Genomic DNA, 15,586 nt, shown 5'->3' with positions numbered 1-15,586 from the left:
AGTGTTATAGTGATGATTGAAATCTTTGTTATTTGTATCCTTTGTGTTGTTTTCGTCAGCATAATCATAATCACATACTCATGCATATACATGCATATAACACATCATCATATATTTCATTGTGCATCTTATCGCATTGATTTTTCTTCTGATCCCCTGCTTTGGTAATATTATTTTCCCGTGTAGATTTGGCGTGTCTGTCCTCCTTCAATTGTAGAGTGTTGGCCCCTTAAGCAGAAAGAGTTTATCCTTTCTCATTCCCCACTGAGATATTTCCTCGTGGATGATTATTATTTCAGTTTCCTCCCCAACTTATTATCTGGATGGAACCACTCCCCCTGAGTTATATCCTCATTGGGTTAAGTCTTTGACTAACCATTTCTTTCTAGTTCTTACCTAGATAGATATTTTGGTCTCCAAGATTCTATTACCCAGTAAATGGTAATATTCGTCTTGATGTTGAGTACATTACTTTTGCCCAATACCCTGTAAAATGTGATCTAATTCCTTTATTTTCCCCAGCGGATTCGTTTTCATGTTTCCTCGGTAAGTTTATCCTTGATATGTTCATCCTAACCGATGATGGATATTCTTCCTTTTTGGTTTTCTACCCAGTAAAAAGGTAGTTATAATCCCTGCTTTTATTCCCCAGAGAGTCTATCCTTGATATGTTTATCCTAACCGATGACAGATTTTCTCTTCTTTTTGGTATTCTACTCAGTAACTGGTAGTTGTAATTCCTACTTTCCCTTGCTGAGTTTACCCTTGATATGTTCATCCTAACCGATGACATACATTCTCTCTTTAGGTATTCTACCTAGTAACTGGTAGATATAATTTCTATTTTCTCTCAAGCAGTTAATCCTTGATATCTTTACCCTAACTGGTAACAGATATTCTTCCTTTTTCCCCCCAGGTGGTCTATCCTTGATATGTTTATCCTAACCGATGACGAATATTCTTCCTTTGAGTTTATCCTTGACATGTTCACTTTAACCAGTGACAGACACTCTCTCTTCGGTCTTCTTCCCAGTAACAGGTATTTGTAAATCCTATTTGATTTTTCTCTCCCTAGTAGGTTATTCTTACCCAATAACCGGTAATGAATATGCCTCTTTTTCCTCAGTGAGTAATCCTTGATATGTTTACCCTAACCGGTAATGGATGTCCCTCTGTTCGAGTGTATTGATCTTCTTATCCAGTAAATGGTAGTAGATAATACATCTCTTTTACTCTTGTGTTAAAGTTCGTTCTTCCCCATTTGAGTTTAAGCGCGTATTTCCCCAGTGAAGTCGCCATCCCATGCAGATAACCTTTTCCCCAGGCTGAGTCCTTCGATTGATTTATTTTCATGGAAAACCTCTCGTGCCTCCAACTGTTTCAAGTTGTATCCTAGCCTACGCATAATTTTTTATCCCCTAGAGTCTTTGTCTCCTCAGTGAGTTTTCCTTACGGAATGCATTATGCTCCATTGGAATTTCAGTCTCTCCGGATTCTTTTCCTTTGTGGCAATATATTCCCCAGAAAGATTATTTTAACATTCATATCATATGCATCATAAGGTCTCTTAGGGACCAAAATTTGTTTCTTGATGTTGTTATTTAAGTCCATTCTACTGAGTCGATACGAAGATTTAAACCTTCACATCCTCAGTTAGAATGTCCTTAAATAGGGACAGCTATAATACACTAATTTTACCCCTAAGATCCCTCATGCCATCTCATAGCTTTGCATTGGCATTAGGATCACACCTTGGCATCCTCCTTATCCCTCATTCATTGGGTCTGCATTGGGATAGATCACCAAGAATATTTGATTGTATCATACTTTATTTTTCTTTGTTTACTAATTGTAGTGGGGTATTCGTTACCTTTAGATTTATTGACTAAATCAAAAGTAAATCATACAAATTGAGTCGCCACCGCACTTCTATTTATCCAAAGGAAAGGTTAGAAAGCGAACAAAAACTGAGAAGTTTTATAAAATCAAAAACTAATAAAAATGTCAGAGATCAGTGTAAGGGGGTTGGTTATGCAATGGGAAGGTTTTAAGCACCCAAAACATCCTAGGTACTCCTAGGGAGCCCTTTTCACAATTTGTTGTAAGGTAGGTTGGTATTTGTGAAAAATTTATTTATGCAAACATGATTGGGGAGATGAGAGAAGAATGTACAAATTTATTTACATTTTTGCGTTTGAATGGATAAACCTACTGCCTACGTACCATCTTAAAAAAGATTAGGATCAAAACCTCGTAGTTCGGGGTAAAAATCTCAAAACAAGTTGGTGAATTGGTTGGTCCAAAAGCCTTAAAGTCTTTTGTTATCCAAGGGAGAAAACTCAACCTAAAACCACAAATCCACCATGTGAGGATAGCTTCAACATGCTAGTGAGGGGTTAACCCTATAATAAGCATGGAAGACTCATTGTCCATCACTAAGGATATAGGTGACTATTATATCAACCTCAAGGATAACTCAAACCTAATAGCTAAGGTTTATGAAAAGCTTTTGCAAGAAATGGCCATTGAAACCACAAAACAATTAAGTGAGTTGTATTTACGAATGAAAAGTATTTATAAAATATGGTCAAAGTTGACTTAGAATTCAATTCAAAATAAGTGTTATGAAAAGAAGTTTGGAAAATCAAAAGCATAATGCTTAGGTTTCTAATGTTTGGAAACAAATTTTAATGTTTGCACAAAAGTTTTGGCTTGGGTTAGAGTGGAGGGAAGAAGAAGAATCGCTAAGTCCTAAATATACAAGAGGTGAAGGAAGAGAAGTAAAACCACAAATGGAGTTCCCTTCTTGAGATCATAGTGATGATCCAAGTAGCTCCCATCCTTTGGAATAAGCAAGAAAGTAAGCAAATATTCAAGCAATCAAGCACACAATCAAACAAAGCTCCTAGGAATCTTCCAATGGCTTTTGTATCTCTCATTTTGGATGCTCATGACAATGGTTCTTCAATTAGGCTCAAGTTGGAATCCCTAGCACAAGAACACACACATCAAAAAGTTCCACAATGTAAATAAAGAATGGACAAGAGTGAGTTTAGAGATTAGGTCCTTTCAAAGTCTTCAACATTAAGCATTCTAAAGGCATGAGGCCTAGTTGCTCTTTGACATATATAGCACTCTAAAGGCATGATGCCTAGTTGCTCTTTGAATCCATTTTGCATAGGGAATGTCCTAAAGTCTAAGTCCTTTTGTCCATTTGCATTTGGTTCACAACAATCGAAACAAAAAACAAGCACAATAGTATATACACAATTATGTGCTCAAGTGAGCAAAAGGCAAATTGCATTAACATAAACATGTGCTCAAGTGAGCAAAGGGGCAAAAGCAAATGAATAATATGTACAAGAATATTAAATTGCATTAATGTAAAGTGCAAGAATTAAAAAGTTAATGGTCAATAGTTAGAGTTAGTGTGCCATAAGGAAATTTAGCGCTATGTTAAGCAATCGTAAGTGGACTAATGTAGTAGTCACACCTATCTGAGGCCGGTCAGTAAAAATATAGGCAACAAACACAAGTTAGAGACCTTGACTAGTAAGCCAAGCTCCTACAACTTGCCATGCCAAAAGAAAATGAGAATGATCTTGTATTGATTTAGGTTTTTTGCTTGATTAAGAAGCAACCTATCCTTAATGCAAAGCCATTCCCTTGATCTTTGATCAAGATGAATTAGATTTGAATCAACGAAGGTTAAACTTCCTATACATCAAGGCTAACCACCAATCTTTAACTCATTGATCAAAAAGAAAAAGATCAAGAAGAAGATGAATAAGAATGTACATTAATGGAAATTCAAAAGAAGTAAGCAAAGTACATTGACCAAACATAGATGGAATCAAGGTCAAACAATAGTAAACAGAAGCAAAATGAAACTTAGAAGTCAAGAAACAAATAAAATATTTTTGGTATTTTTCAAAATTAAAATAATACTTGAATTAAAATAAACAATTAAAGGTCAAACTTCAAATCCATTTCAAATCAACTTGGAAAAGTCCAAATGGGTCATCCTAAGTTCAACAAGGTCAAACAAAGTTTGACAATTTTTTTTAGCATTTTTAGAAACCAAAAACTATTTTTAATCATTTAAAATGAATAAAAAATAACCTAATTGAACTAAAATCTCAAATCAATTAATAAATTGATGAGAATATTTTTCATAGATCTATCATCATTCAAAGAGGTTAAGAAAATATTTTTGTATTTTTTGAATATCAAAAACTATTTAAGATGAATTAAAAATAACCAGAAAAGAGAAAATTCACAAAAAATATCAAATGATAAAATTAAAAATACTAAAAATCATTTTTAGAAACTAGAAATTAAAAGGGAAATAATGCAATTGGTCTCATATTTTTTGGAATTAAAATGAGAGAGTTATGATTTTTTGAAATAAAAGAAAATAAAAGGAAAATAAAAGGAAATTAAATCAGATAATGAAAAATGGGAAAATATCTGGCGCGTTGGATCCAGTCTCATTAATTGAGCTGGCACATCCAAGGGTTGTGACATGCAAGCGCACCAAAGACCATAGTCAACTGAGTCACACAACGCATTAAATAAAGTCATAATAATGAGAGGCTCTGATTAGATCTGGAAAACAAATCCAAGGGTCCATGTTCAATCTGGAAAACGGATGGTGGTGTACACCACCGTTTTCTCCGGCGAGTCCAGGGATTCCGGCCAAAGTTGCAGACAACCAAAACTTAACCAAATGAAGCGATCCTCATATCATTGGAAAGCTGGGGTGATGTACATCTCTCATGTACCATTGGTTCTCCTTCTAGATCTTCATAGGAAGAGAAATCAGAAGAGGAAAATGATGGAGTTCAAACTGAACTTGATGATTTTGCAAAATTAAAAGCACAATCCAAACTAATAAACATAAGAAACAAGCAAGAATCAATGAGTTTCGAAGAAAAAAAGTTTGAACATCCACCTCTGAAATGTAGATCTATGGAGCAGAATTCTTCACAGCTCTTGATTGCAGTTCGCTCTTGAGATGGAAAGGAGATAAGGCTAAGGAATTTGAGTCCAAAGAACAACCAAGGAGGTTGAAATCTGGATTTAAAACTTGAAAGTGAAAGAGATAAATTCCTTTATGTGAGGTTATGGATTCAATTTTGCAGCATATCAGGCGCCTTCAGGTTGAAGAATAGTGGAGCTGAGAATGCTTATTTATAGGAAATGGCAAAGGCAAGCATGAGAATTATGTGTGCATGAATGATAAGGGCCTCCATGCATGGGCCTATACGTGCACATGGAGGGCCCAAATCCTACTGGTTTGGCAAGCTTAAGCATTTTGATCTGAAATGGACGTGCATATGTGAGGTAATTGGAGTGTGCATGAAATTTGAATCAAGTTTCCATAATTGCACCAAAATCTTCCCCTCTTCGAAAATGCCACTTCCAAAAATAAAACATGACCTTGTGGGTAATGGTTGGAAAGGTCTTGACATGAGGATAAATCGTTATGTTGAACAAAACTTCAATTGGAATTGGGAAATTAGTGAAAATTGGTCATAAAGTTCAAGGTGCAAAACATGTGCATGTGAAATTTTCCAAAATGGACTAACTTCAAGCCCTTCTGTTTCAGTGATGCAAGCCTCAAATGACAAAACCTTAAACATCACAATTGTAGATATTTTCTAGACAATCAGTTTGGACTCAAATTTTTTATCATTTGGATTTTTGATGAGAAAGTTATGGGTAGTTGAAGTTGGACTTTTCACATTTCAATGCCTTTGGTCCAAAGTGACCTATAATGTTTTGCATTATCACATGTATTTATTTTAGGATTATGAAAAGTTGTTCAACATAACAAATGGAGTAGACATCTCGTACTTTCCAATTCATTTGATCCCACCTTAAAATCATAACAAATGAGAGAGTTAGGTCCTTGGGAATTTGACCTAAAATTAGGGTTTCAATCAAAATGACCTATAATATTTTGAAATGGATGATGACCTTACAAGCTTCAAATCAATTTTTGATGAACATGAAAGTTGTTCATATGGTTCTTAAGAACATATTTTCTCTTGGGGTCATCTTCATTTGACAAACAAATTAAAAGTTAGGTCTTAGTGTATTTCAAAATAGTCAGATGAATTGACTGATCAACTTCTCAAGTGCAAACCTCAAACCTTGATGAATTGATGATTGAGGACACTAAAATTAGATCAAATATGCATGGAATGATGAATTAAAGAACTTCCCTTAATTGTATTTGATCATGGGTTGAGGTTGCTTCATGAGCAAGGCACAATTGATGCACATTTGAATTAGGGTTTCCTTGGGAAACAATCCTCAAGCCCTTTGGTTTGCTTTGATAAAATTGACAAATTGAGATACTTGGGAGGCATATATGATGATTGAGAGCTTTGTGAACCATTGTCATGCTTGCTTTCACTTTCACCCGACCATTCTTTGAGCATAGGGGCCTCCTAGGAGCCTCCTAGGAGCCTTGGATCTTATGATTGCTCAAGCTACAAAACAAAAGATGTTAGTGACATGTTTTTGTGATTTTGGTTAGTAAACAAAATAAGAAAAGCAATAATATACAATTCAAGCATGCTTGGTGATCTCAAACCAACTCACACAAGTCCCACCCAAAGGTTAAGGAGCCAAGATGCTATGATCCTTGAGGCAAGATGAAAAATGCAATGATATGATGCCATGAGGGATCTTAGGGTCAAAATTGGGGTCTTACAGATTCCCCTATTTAAGGTCATTCTAGCCGGAGATATGAAGGTTAAAATCTTCGTCTCGACGAGGTAGAATGGGCTTAAATAATAATAAAGAGACGAATTTTGGTCCCTAAGAGACCTCATGATGCAAATGTATGTATGCAAAAGGTAATACTCTATGGGGATATGTGTCCACAAAGGAAAAGAAATCAGGAGAAACTGGAAATCCGTATGAGTAATACACTCATAAATGGGACAGAGACTCTGGGGGAGTAAAGGGGATAAAAATGCGTGAGCATGTCACGACTTAGAACTTGCTGGGGAACACGAATATATTCCATGAAAATAAATCAATGGAAAGACTCGAGCTGACGCAAAGATGCATGTATTGGGGAATATGCCAATACATCGAAATTATCCACAAAGGATACTTCGGATAAAAATCCGGACTCAGGCTGGGAAAATCCACCAAGGGACCCCGATGGGGAATGTCCAAAGAGGACTCAGCTGAGGAAACAACAAAATGTGGTATTATCGGTTACTGGGTAATAAGCTCAAAGAGACATGTGATCAAAACACCGGTATAAGGGTGAGAGTACAACATGCTCGGGGAGAATGAATATCTAAGACCGGTATAAGGGTGAGAGATATCAATCATCTAAAACATCTGAGGAAGACCTAAAGAGGTATATTTCAACTCAGGGAAATCTGACTCCACAGGGGACAAAAAGTCATAATAGGGAGCAGGAAGGAAGGATCACCAGGGATATCGGTTACTGGGCATATAATAGGTGACCAACCAAGACGTGAATTGGGGAATACTTCCAAGACACTCATCATCCGAAAGGAGGGCTGAAACAGCAAACTCGATTACAGGATGGGCATTCGATTCCGTAAGGAAATGCGAATCTTACTCGACCGGGGAAGAAAAAAGACTTCGACTGAAGAGCGCATGAGATATATTATCTATTACCGTCAGAACATAGATAATACACTCGCATGGAAGATTATCCACAACTTGTTACTGGGTTAATAAAGGATATATCGACCGAAAAGAAAGGACATCGGGATACCGACTACTGGGTATAAAATGATGACCAATCAAAGGGGAGAAACAATCATTACCAACAAAAGGGGTTAATTCAAGATGACTCGTTGGGGATACATTGCTTTATCAGAGCAATTATCCAAGAGATATATCGCCGGTTACTGGGAGATATACTCAAAAGGTGTAGGAATATCAATACCGAATATTGGATAAAGATAACCGTCAAAGAGGGGATTACATCTACCTGTTACTTGGTAGAAAACCAAAGAAGAGAGTAACCGCCATCGATTAGGATGAACAAAATCAAGGTTAACTCTGCAAGGGGATAAAAATGGGGTTTATAACTACCGGTATGAGGGTAGAAAACCACAAAGGTAGGACTTATAATTACCGGTTACTGGGTAGAAGGCCACGGCAAATTCCGCTGGGGAAAAGATAACCAATTACTAGTTACTGAGCAATCAGTCATCTAAACTGCGGGGAAGTGCAAAGGGAAATAACAAGAGGAGTCAATCTAGGATCGAACTAGAGAGACACATTGAATAAGACTCAACCCAGTGAGGATATAACTCAGGGGAATGTAGAAGAAAGGGGTAGATATTTTCTGCCTATGGGGCTAACTTTATATGGAAAGATCAAACACCAACATCTGCTTGGGGAAATATATATCACCAAATAGCAGGAGACAACAAACAAAGATATATGGCAAGGAATGCAACATGAATATCTGGATGTTATAATCATGCATGTATATGCGTAGTTTATGTATGATTAATGCTGACAAACAAACATATCTAACACCAACAGGTCCAGGAATCAATGGACAAACATCCGGTACTACGTCTCAATAAGAGAAAGCCAGGCCCACAGAGGAAACTCTCAAACTGATGGGGGCGACAGATACCAGGAAACACCAATCTCTGCAAGGGAACAAAGGCCAATGCTGAGAATCAAATATAGTCACTGCCGGGAACAAAGACTACCGCCAGGAAGACAAACAGGATCACCGTGAATCAGAGATTAATGTTGGGGATAAGCAAGGGATCACAATCACCAAAGTTGGGGATCTTCCAATAGTATGCAGAGATAAGGATAAGATCAGTCAGAGAAGAAATCTACTGGGGATTTTCATCAAGAAGTGATGTATAATTCTGTGGGGGGAAACCACCAAATCAAAAGTACATCAACAAAATTCACTTCTAATCACTGAAGGAAATATCTCTTCTAAGGAGAAGGAGAACCAGTCACTTCGCTGGGGAAGGAATCAACATATCTTCCTCAGAAGTTCCAACGCCAAACTGCAATCAGGCAAAGTCTCGGCTAGGGTATCTAAACACGGATAAAATCCTCCGTGGAAGCAACTCTACCGGGGAAATTATCAAGGAGAGAGATGAAACTCTGTGGGGAATAACCACCAATCAAAAAGTTCCAAAACCTACAAATTTCCTCGCACTGCTGGAGAAACAATCTTTGCCGGGGAGAAGAGAAACACCACTCCGTTGGGGATAGAAAATAGACATTTTCAACACCCGCTCTGCTCAGGATGAAAATAACAAACAGGCTCTGATCAGACAACTCCACTGGGGAAACACTGCTGACGACCGTGTTGAGGAGTAAAAATGGGATTAACCCTGCTGAGGATGAACAAAGCCAAACCTGCTGGATATTAATGTAGGCGAATCCACGGGGGGTAAGATACAAACCAAATTATTGAGAATTCCACTCATGCTGGCGATTTCCTGCTCACTCTACGGGAGAATTCCAATCCGAATGAGGGAATACCAACTTCCTCGAAAAGATAGCATATCAGTTTATCAATTTATAAGGGATTTTAGGTCTATCCACACAAGGGATGACAACCGTATAATTGATAACACAAATGCTAAATCCAACCTCAACTGGGGAGCTATAGGAAAAAGACCAAACTCCAGACTCTCTGGGGATTTGGTGGGGGTTAGAGAAATACTTCTCAAAGCAAAAACGGGACCAAAACTCCAGACTCCCTGGGGAATTGGTGATACATATTATTCTTCTGTGCTCGCGGAGGAGACAACCTGAAAGATACTGAAGAGGGTACAAGTATGCTAGGAATATGAACAAATGTCTTACCCTTTTGGAGATCATACTATCCTTGGGAGAGCACTGAAGATGTCCCAATTATCCTTTCTGTCATTATGAATGTTCATTTTGTTTAAAAAAAAATTATGAAATTTTTATTTATTTAAAACAATGATATTTATCAATTAAAATATGCAAATATTTGTTGAACAGAAACAAATAGGAGTGCAAAGAATTGGATAAAGGCTCAAATTTATTTGATGGAATGGTAGTCTGCAAATGGCAAAACTCCATGGATCTTTACAAATTTGAAATTGGTGATATATATTGGAAAATGGCTATATTGAACATAATGACCATTTCTCCACCAACTCTGAATCCAATGTATTTGAAGCTTCAGTTGACGATGACTGAGCGAAATTCCTTGACAGATGACAGTTGTAGAACAAAGTCTTGTCAAGATGCAGTTACTTGCCAAATCCCTAATTTTTGCCTAGATTGCCCTAGGGTGAGGTACTCAATCTAGTGGGATATATATATATATATATATATATATATATATATATATATATATATATATATATTCATTTTTTATGTCTCTAACTTTTGTCTGGATCTCCCTTTCGGGTTTTCAAACCACCGAGACACTCATTTTTGCCTAAGCCGCCCTTTCGGGTTTTCAACTTAGCGAACTATTCTGTTTTTATATTTAGGCGAAGTATTTCTTGATTGCATCTGAATTCACAGGACGAGTGAAATCCTCCCCATCCATAGTTGTAAGTATCAAAGCACCGCCTGAAAAGGCTCTCTTAACAACATATGGACCTTCATAATTTGGAGTCCACTTGCCCCTGGAATCGGATGCGAAAGACAAGACTTTATTGATCACGAGGTCACCCTCTCGGAATACACGAGGCTTAACCTTCTTGTCAAAGAATTTCTTCATCCTTTGCTGATATAACTGACCATGGCACATGGCAGTCAATCTTTTCTCTTCGATCAAATTCAGTTGGTCATAACGACTCTGAACCCATTCAGCCTCGGTCAACTTGGCTTCCATCAAGACTCTCATTGATGGGATCTCCACCTCTACTGGGAGCACATCCTCCATGCCATAAACAAGAGAGAAAGGGGTTGCCCTGTTGAAGTGCGGACAAATGTACGATAACCATGCAAAGCAAATGGCAGCATCTCATGCCAATCTTTGTACGTAACCACCATCTTCTGGGTAATCTTCTTGATATTCTTATTAGCAGCTTCAACAACCCCATACATCTTGGCTCTATAAGGAGAAGAATTATGATGTGCAATTTTGAACTCGCTACACTGCTCGTTCATCATCTTGTTGTTAAAGTTAGATCCATTATCAGTAATGATCTTATCTGGCACACCATAACGACATATGAGTTGATTCTTGATAAACTTCACAACCACCTGCATGGTCACATTTGCATATGACGCTGCTTCCACCTACTTGGTGAAGTAATCAATTGCTACGAGAATAAATTTGTGATCGTTGGACGCTTTCGTCTCTATCATGCCGATCATGTCAATTCCCCACATGGAGAAAGGCCATGGGTGAGGAAATCACATTCAGAAGTGTCGGGGGAATATGAATCTTATCCGCGTAAATCTGACACTTATGGCATTTCTTCACATATATGCAGCAGTCAGACTCCATTGTCAACCAATAGTAGCCTGCTCTCAACATCTTCTTGGCCATGGCATGCCCATTGGAATGAGTACCAAATGAACCCTCATGGACTTCAGTCATCAACATGTCTGCTTCGTTCTATCCACGCATCTGAGCAGAACCATGTCAAAATTTCTCTTGTAAAGCACATCACCGTTGAGGTAGAAACTGCCAGATAATCTCCTCAAAGTCTTCTTATCTTTAATAGATGCCCCAGGCGGGTAAATCTGACTTTGAAGAAAACATTTGATATCATAATACCATGGCTTATCATCTTTCACTTCTTCTACTGCAAATACATGAGCTGGTCTATCCAAGTGCATCACAGTGATATTGGGAACCTCATTCCAGAGTCTCACCATAATCATAGAAGCAAGCGTAGCAAGAGCATCTGCCATTCGATTCTCATCTCGAGGAATATGGTGGAAGTCAACTTCAGTAAAGAACATTGAAATCCTCCTCGCATAATCTTTATATGGGATGAGGCCAGGCTGATTCGTCTCCCGTTCACCCTTAATTTGGTTAACAACAAGGGCCAAATCACCATAAACATCAAGATGTTTGATCCTAAGATCAATACATTCTTCCAAGCCCATAATACAGGCCTTATAATCCGCCATATTATTCGTGCATTTGAAAGTTAGCCTTGCTGTAAAAGGAAAATATGTACCCTGAGGAGTAATAGTCACTGCCCCAATACCATTTCCATATTGATTTACAGCGCCATCAAACACCATGCTCCATCAGGAACCAGGCTCTGGCCCTTCATCGAGCGTAGGCTCATCGCAGTCTTTCTTTTCAAATACAAAATCTCCTCATTTGGGAAGTCATATTGAACTGACTGATAATCCTCAATTGGTTGATGTGCCAAGTGGTCATCCAAGATACTACCTTTAATAGCCTTCTGAGCTCGATACTCAATATCATACTCAGACAATAACATATGCCAACGGGCAATCCTCCCAAGTAAAGCAGGCTTCTCAAAGATATACTTGATTGGATCCATTTTGGATATCAACCAAGTCGTATGATTCAACATATACTGGCGTAAGCGCTTAGCAGCCCAAGCCAAAGCACAACATGTTTTCTCAAGCATTGAGTATCGAGACTCACAATCAGTGAACTTCTTACTCAGGTAGTAGATAGCATATTCTTTCTTCCCTGATTCGTCCTGATGACCAAGAACACAACCCATTGAGTCTTCAAGAACTGTCAGATACATAATCAAGGGTCTCCCTTCCATAGGTGGAGACAGAATCGGAGGCTCGGACAGATACTCTTTAATACTGTCAAAGACCTTCTGGAAATCCTCGGTCCAATCATGACGCTGATCTTTCCAGAGGATCTTGAATATTGGAACATGTGGCAGTCATGTGGGATATGAATCTGGAAATATAATTCAAGCGGCCAAGAAAACCTCGTACTTGCTTCTCAGTTTTGGGCGCAGGCATCTCTTGTATTGCTTTGACCTTGGCAGGATCAACTTCAATACCTCTTTCGCTGACAATAAAGCCCAATAACTTGCCGGAACAGACTCCAAATGTACACTTGTTAGGATTCAAACGAAGCTTATACTTTCTCAAACGTTGAAAAAGCTTCAACAAGTGCTCTACATGTTCAAATTCCGTTCTTGACTTCGCAATCATATCATCAACATATACCTCGATCTCCTTGTGCATCATATCATGAAACAAGGTAGTCATAACGCGTTGATACGTGGCTCCAGCGTTCTTCAAACCGAAGGGCATCACTCGATAACAAAATGTTCCCCAAGGTGTGATGAATGTTGTCTTCTCCATATCCTCGGGTGCCATTTTGATCTGATTATATTCGGAAAATCCGTCCATAAACGAGAAGACATTGAATTTAGTTGTATTATCTACCAACATATCAATATGTGGTAGAGGAAAATCATCTTTCGGACTAGCTTTATTCAGGTCTCTATAGTCCACACACATTCAGACTTTTCCATCTTTCTTAGGCACGGGCACAATATTGGCCACCCATTGAGGATATGTAGAAGTCACCAGAAACTCCGCATCAATTTGCTTTTGAACTTCTTCTTAAATCTTCACTTCCATATCGGGATGAGTTCTTCTGAGCTTCTGCTTCACCGACACACACTCAGGCTTCAAAGGCAGGAAATGTTGCACGATATCAGTATCTAGACCAGGCATGTATTCATATGACCAGGCAAAGACGTCGATGTATTCTCGTAGAAACTCAATCAACCCCTTCTTAACAGGCTCTTCCAGGAGTGCCCCAATCTTCACTTCTCGCACACAGTCTTCAGACCCCAAGTTGAATGTTTCCAGATTCTCAAGATGTGGCTGAATGATCTTCTCTTCGTGCTCAAGTAGACGAGTAATCTCATCAGGAATCTCTTCAACATCATCTTCTTCGGCCTCAAATACAGGGAACTCAAAGTTGGGAGATGGTGTTGGATCATTATGTTCAATGGGTTTGATCAACCTGCATAATGATTTTGGATATAAAAGAGATTTTAGAATTCAAACAAGGCAAATCATTATGCAGATGAAAAAATTGATTTTGTTCTATTTTTAGGGTTTTATGTGATCACCAATTTCATGCCAAAAGCAAAAAGTGAAAATAAATTGGAAAAACAAACATTTAACATGAATTTATTGAACGAAATATCATTGTATTTATAGGCCAACAATGTCATCACTTCTCCTTTTGGCATGGGAGAAGGGTTTTTAAACAAAAAGTGAACATTACGTTGACTTATGGACAACTGTTGGAACATCAACAATGACCCAGTTATTGCAGACCCCTCTAGGGATGACAAAGTTTCCAGAATCTTCCTCTGCATCCTCTTCTACAACAGCAGCAGCTTCCTCGTCTTCGACGGTGTGGATGAAACCACCACTCTGAAACAGCCCATGCTTGTTGAACGTGCCCGAAGAATACCCTATGCCATCCCGGGATTTATTGTCTTCTAGCTTGATCATTTGTCCTAAACCAGTAGTTGTGTCATGCTCAATGGCAAACTTCGCATCATTGTAGGACGCAAATGAAGAAGTTCCTTTCTTAGAAGGCTCAACAATAGACAAAGCTTGGAATGGCGTCCCAAATCCGTCCTTAGCATCAATATAAGAAAAGGAAGACAAATGGCTAACCAAGAGAGCCTTCTCTCCCCCTACTACAACCAACTTTTTGTTCTTGACAAATTTCAACTTCTGGTGTAGGGTGGATGTCACGGCGCCTGACTCGTGAATCCATGGTCTTCCCAACAAACAGTTATATAATGGGTGGATATCCATGACCTGAAAAGTGATATGGAAATCACTTGTTCCAATCTTGACTGGGAGCTCAACCTCACCAATCACAGTTTTGCGTGATCCATCAAAAGCTTTTACTACCACTCCACTCTGTCTCATGGGAGGCCCCTGGTATTAAAGTCTAGGCAGAGTAGACTTTGGCAACACATTTAGTGATGATCCAGTGTCTACCAACACATTAGACATGGCATCATCCTTGCAGTTCATGGAGATGTGAAGTGCCAAATTGTGGTCTCTTCCCTCCTCGGGGAGATCAGCATCACAGAAACTCAGATTTTTACAAGCAGTAATGTTTGCAACAATACTGTCAAATTGTTCTATTGTGACGTCATGATCTACATACGCCACGTCCAAAACCTTCTGTAGAGCTTCTCGGTGTGGCTTAGAGTTCATTAACAAAGATAGCACAGAGATCTTTGATGGCATTTGTAGAAACTGATCTACGACATTGTACTCACTCCTCTTGATGAGCCTCGACATCTCATCATAGTCCTCTTTCATCATGCCATTCTGGCCAGCAGGGACAAGAGTTTTTACAGCAACGGTAGGTCTATTAACAGCAAGTGCCGGATTCAGAGAATTGGAAGAATTTCCCACAGGACGAACGTAACTATCAGCAACATCAGCCCTTTTGGTGTCAGCTTGGGGTCTCGGCGGAGCCGAGAAAACGTGACCACTACGGGTCAGGCCATTGACATCAGCAATATTAACAACAAAAGTAGAGGGTAGAGGCACCTCCTTCCCATCTTCTAATTCTACAACATTATAACGATAGGGAACAACC

The sequence above is a fragment of the Lathyrus oleraceus genome, chromosome 1, assembly GCF_024323335.1.
Source record: "Lathyrus oleraceus cultivar Zhongwan6 chromosome 1, CAAS_Psat_ZW6_1.0, whole genome shotgun sequence".
Taxonomy (NCBI): domain Eukaryota; kingdom Viridiplantae; phylum Streptophyta; class Magnoliopsida; order Fabales; family Fabaceae; genus Lathyrus; species Lathyrus oleraceus.
This window is presented reverse-complemented; position numbering follows the sequence as displayed.